The sequence below is a fragment of the Orycteropus afer genome, unplaced genomic scaffold, assembly GCF_000298275.1.
Source record: "Orycteropus afer afer isolate SDZICR_OR568_19922 unplaced genomic scaffold, OryAfe1.0 scaffold00007, whole genome shotgun sequence".
NCBI classification, from domain to species: domain Eukaryota; kingdom Metazoa; phylum Chordata; class Mammalia; order Tubulidentata; family Orycteropodidae; genus Orycteropus; species Orycteropus afer.
This window is the reverse complement of record NW_006921594.1, coordinates 28,546,367-28,551,916: the sequence shown is the minus strand read 5'-3', so window position 1 is coordinate 28,551,916 and position 5,550 is coordinate 28,546,367. Positions and strand designations below refer to the sequence as shown.

The 5,550-nt window shown below is 34.2% G+C and overlaps 1 protein-coding gene across 1 annotated transcript in view; it reads left to right on the top strand.

The window, feature by feature from the left end:
• Positions 1-5,550, top strand: part of SEMA3D (semaphorin 3D) — a 224,868-nt gene that overhangs the window by 133,870 nt on the left and 85,448 nt on the right. The gene's annotated exons all lie outside the window — the stretch shown is intronic.

Genomic DNA, 5,550 nt, shown 5'->3' with positions numbered 1-5,550 from the left:
TCACCATAACTTCAGTTTTTCAACATAATAGCCAAAGAGATATTTGTTTCTGCATGCTACCTGAGTTGGCTACCTGGCATGATATTATGTGAAGACTTACATGATTTGACTCTATCTTTCATCATCATCAGTATTGTTATTGTCTTTCTTTTTTTTTAACTTTTATTTTTTAGTGATCAAAACAAATCTTTTGTTCAACTAGTATCATGAATGAAAATTGTAACATATTGCAAAAGAAGCTTCACAGGTTCAAAAGGAAAGTAAAAAATACTTATTTGATTCAATTTAGTGTATTAAAATATTCTCATTTTAGCTCTTCCTCTCATGTAATAAACCATTTTAATATATCAGCCATAAGTTTGAAATGAGGCTCTTTGGGTCTTATTCCAGGTTTTACTTTTTCTTTTGACCACATTGTGATCAGAGTTTCAGGCTTCTCAATAGGCCATTCCATTCTGATTTTAGAGTATCCTTTATTGATGCTTTTCTACTGATACAATCCCATAAGGCCCTCTTTATTAACTTTGCAAAGAAAGATTCTCAGTGAAGTTTGAGATAGCACAGAAAAAAGTAAATTGGACAGTTCCTGTGAGGTGTCTATTGCTGTGGAGGTATTCTCAGTGTTACCTAGTAGATGTGGGTCTTAAGGAGATTTAATGACAAGTTGAATACAAGAATATTTAAAACCTGCAAGATATTTAAAACCTGTTATAAATGATAAATCAGATAAGTACTGGTGAACGATCTATCTAAATATAAAAAGAATTAAACTGAAAATACAAAAGCACTGAGTTGTCCTAATTTTAGTTGTTGGATTTGTAAAAAATGTTTAATAGAAGTCCATGTGTTTGCCTTAATGTTTCAGTGGGGGGGGGAATAACTGTATTGATTTACAATACTATAGTGTTTAGATCACAGTTCAAAGATGGGAGTGTTAGTTCAAGTGAAAATCTCTGACATTAAATGCCACTAATGGATAGTAATAGAGAGGAATGTCACAAAAAAGATGCATACATTATGGTTTCCAACATGTTTTAGAAAAATTCTACTGGCTTGTCTGCACAAAGATACTGAAGAGCTAAGAATCAAATTTTCAACAAGACAAAACTTATAGCCTCTAATTCCAGCATCAAAACTTTTTTTTTTAAAAATACTTTTTTCAATTCTTAAGGTGTGTTATTCCCTACACTAATTAATTTTTAAAGCCTGGTGTCCTTTAATTTAAAGTCGCTATGATGGTTACAAATCACTGAATGTACATACATATTAAAATATGATACAACATGTTCTCAAATAAGCTTGGACATTTTATTATTTATAAAATGTTCAGAGTTTAAATGCGTAAGATCAGTTAAGTCAAGTATTACATTTTCCATCAGCTTCTGTTTCCAATATGTGGGTGGAAATGACAATATTTCTAAAGTGTTAAGAGATCCTTGAAGAGGATGGTATATACAGATCAAACCATGTTAACAGATGAACCTGGCATAGTAACCCAAAGGTCAAAAGACACACTCCATAAAAGTTGATGTGTGATAGATTCTAGCTACTTGACATATCTGTGTAAGATTTATAAGAACATGAGTTTGCTGAGACAGTGGAAGGAAAATGGAATTGACATTAACCTGCCTGTGGTTGATCTACCCATTAGTAGATAACTATTAGTTGATTATAGTATTTCCTAACATGCAACAATCATTCTATCAGCAGATTCAGAGGTACTGGATTTGAAAAGGATTACAAATTCATTTTGTTTCATTTTTAACTTTTGTCTTTATTAATCACATTAAAATTAAGAAATATTCCAAACATATAAAAAGCTATACAGAGATGAAAACAACAGACATCCCTTGGACTCACCACCCAGATTGAGCACATGTGGTCAGGCTTGTTTACATTTAATTTCTTTGTTACTTTCATCTACATCTTTGTGTAGGGGATGTCAAAGCTTTTGGCAACCTCAACACAAAGAGGTTGTGATAAATAGATTGGACACCCATAGAAGTGGGTGGTGACTAAGAGCTGCTGATTTTGACATCTCAATAATAAATCTTTTGTGTTAGTGAGACTTCTGTGTTCTTTAGAACCTCACAAAAATAAGCAAAGAGGTGACAATTTACTACAAAAGTGGTTACTTCCCTTTCAGCTGTCTTCTGGGCTTAAAGTTCTCAGAGAGAATTGTGTGGATTTGCAAACAAATCCTGGGTCTGAAAGCTGGTCAACAGTCAGTCAACTGACACTCCCCCGCCCCCCAGCCCGAAGAAATACAACCTCCTGTGAATTGAACTTTGCCATCCCAACTCATGCTTATGTCCATAAGAGTTACTATGCCGTCATTAAGTGCTTATAATCCATTCCTGAAAGCTATTATCACAGAAACTACAGTAGTCTCCGCAGGGGATACATTCCAAGACTCCCAGTGGAGAGCTGAAACCTCGGACAGTACTAAACCTTATACTTATACATATACCATATTTTTTCCTCCACGTACATGTGGCAGGTACCCGGGGTGTCCTAGGCAGGCAGCGTTAATCCCTCTGACGCTGGCACGGCGCTGCGCAGCTGCTCGCTCCACCATGTTTTCCAGGCTCGAGCCCCGTGGAGGAAGGAAGAGGAAGGAAGCCGGCTCCAGGTCGGAGCGGACAGTGTGAGATTTCATCAGGCTTACTTAGAATGGCAGGCAATTGAAATATTTTCCACCGTGGTTTACCCCGGGTAACCGAAACCTCGGAAAGCGAAACCTCTGATCAGGGGGCACTACTGTGTGTTGTTTCCTTATTGGCTTTCATCTTTGACCTGATTTTTTTTTTTTTAAATCTTTTTTTCCCTCTAGGGGCCAGCAAGAATTGCTGGATGGGTAGGCAAGAAAATTTAAAGATTCAAAAGATTCAATTCAAAGGATTGCAATTTTCATTTGTCAGGGTAAAAAATAAAGTGCAGTTTAAATCCCTTTTCTATCCCAACAAATCTGGAGCTAGAAGAATTTTTCATGGTTATCTTTATTATGGGATTCAAAAACAAAACAAAAAAACAAACTCCCTATCATGGAGTCGTTTGGGACTCATAGAGACCCCTCCTTGGGCTTCCCAGGCAGTATCTCCATGGAAGGAGGTGATAATTGCCAACAGAAAAAAAAGGACAGTTTTTGAGAATGGATATTTGTTGTCACTTTTATCTAATTGAATTGTTGTTTATTGTGGTAAATACATGGGTAACAAAACATTTGCCAGTTCAACAAATCTTCACATTCTCATAGAATTTTAAAAAAGAATGTGATTAGTCATATTTTATGATAAAGTAGTAATGAGCACACCTGTTAAAGGAATGTTGTTGAGTGAATGGACCATATATGTTTATTTAGGCAGTAAAAACATAATTTGAGCAACCATTTCATGTTAGGGGTATAGCAGTAAACCAAAGTCCCTGGCATGGTTATGGTAGCTGATATGTTTCCTTATGTATATTGAATCAAAAGTATTTTTAGTATTCATTATCACCCATCTCAAAAAATACAAATACAGGCAAGGGATATTTTATAAATACCATAAATATGTGAAGAGAATACATGAAAATTTTAATTAGCGTTCTGAAGAGACACTATGAAGCCTAGATAACCCATCCACTGCCATAGAGTGGATTCCAACTCATAAGCATAGTCCTAGAGAGCCTCTAGGACAGAAGGGCACTGCTCAGGTTGTAAATCTTCACAGACGTAGAGTGCCTTGCCTCATTTTTCTCCCACAGACCTGCTGGTGGGTTTGAACCACTGACCTTTTCATTAGCAGCCAAATGCTTTAACCACTGCACCACCAGAGCTTCTTAAAGGCTAGATATGTGAATTTAAAAATATAAAAACCAAGAGTTATGAGAAAAATGATAACTTACGTTATATTTTTAAATTAAGTAACTAAAAATTCTTTAATTTAATTAAATTCATTTAAGAAATCTCTTTTTGAATAATCTCAGATATGCATTATCCCACTGCAATCCTACTCCTACACAGAATTCATATTATATTAAAAGGAAACAATTATTTTTGTCCATTCAATGATATTAAGCATTTAGATTTACAGTTATAAACTGATCTGTGGATATTAGCATTAAAAATAAAATTATGTTTGCATAAAATCTGTTCTCGTATCCTCAGGTATCTAAATTCATCCAGTAGCTAGCTGCAGTATTATTATTGAGCAAGGGTAGAAGCACCATATAACAACATTTGAAGAGGAATTACAGACATGCTTATTAGTAGATTATATAGAGTATATTATATATTCAATTTCTTCAAACTCTCATTATTTTGCTTTGCTAATTACTAAATGTTCTAGTAATTCTTTATTGTATATTTAATACTGTATAAACACACTGGCCTTACTTTAAAACTTTCCTTGATATTACTACAGCTGACTTTCACAATATTATCCTCTACTACTTCAATTTATCCCAGTCACAATTTACCCAAATTAGTCCTAGTGTTCCATCTATAGCTTGGATTTTTCCACCTGTTCTCTTTCCCTCCTAGTTTTCAACATGTAGACTAACCTTTACATATTTGATCTCCACCCATCTTTTTAAGACTTAGTGTTAAATCTAAGACTTCAGTGAATTCTTTCCTTATTTTCTCCAGTGTAAAGAAATTTCAAAGGAGACTCAAATTCCTTGGCTCTCAACCTATGTCTTTCTAAAGACTTTTATCACTTTCATCTTGTACTTTTAGTTACTCATTAATTATGAAACATGTATTTAGTAAACACTTGCCAAATAGGATGTTAATGACATATCCTAATTGCTTTGTGAGTGCAAGCTAGAAGGGGTTACATATTCTGGTGAGAATTAAATACTATTAGAAAACCAACTGAGAGCTATTATACTTTTTATTATCACCAGATGCCAGCAATTCTAAACAGTATCAATGATAAAATACTCTTGCCATCAAAGTCTTTTGCTAGTCCAAGTTCTAAACATCGTTAAGTTACCATTGGGTTTCTATTATATATACATTTATTCCAGGTCCCTGAGTGGTGTAAATGGTTTTACCTTAGCTACTATTCCAAAGGTTGGTGGTTTGAACCCACCGAGCAATGTTTCAGAAGGCCTGGCAATCTGCTTTCTTAAAGAATACAGCCAAGAAGACTCTCTGGAATAGTTCTACTCTGTAACACATGGGACTGCCATGAGTTGAAATCAATTCAACAGTAACATGTTTGGTTTTGTTTTTTGTATGTGTACATATGTTCATACATATCTGTACATGTGCAGTTAGACCCCACCCCTCATACACATGACCTTATTCCTAGTGATTTTGAATCATTCAAATTTAAAACATACTGCAAACTGTGAGATGTGATCTCTTTGTTAAATGCGAATTTAGGTTAATTCATGATATACTGTATCAAATTTGAATATATTTAAGTTTAAAAATTATTCTCCTTAAATTGTTGTTTTTATAAACTTAGAGTACAAATTAAGAAAATAATGATTTGTACTTATTTTTAAAGAATGATTACAGAAAATTATTTTGGTGTTTAGTGGAAGAGAATGTAAAAACCA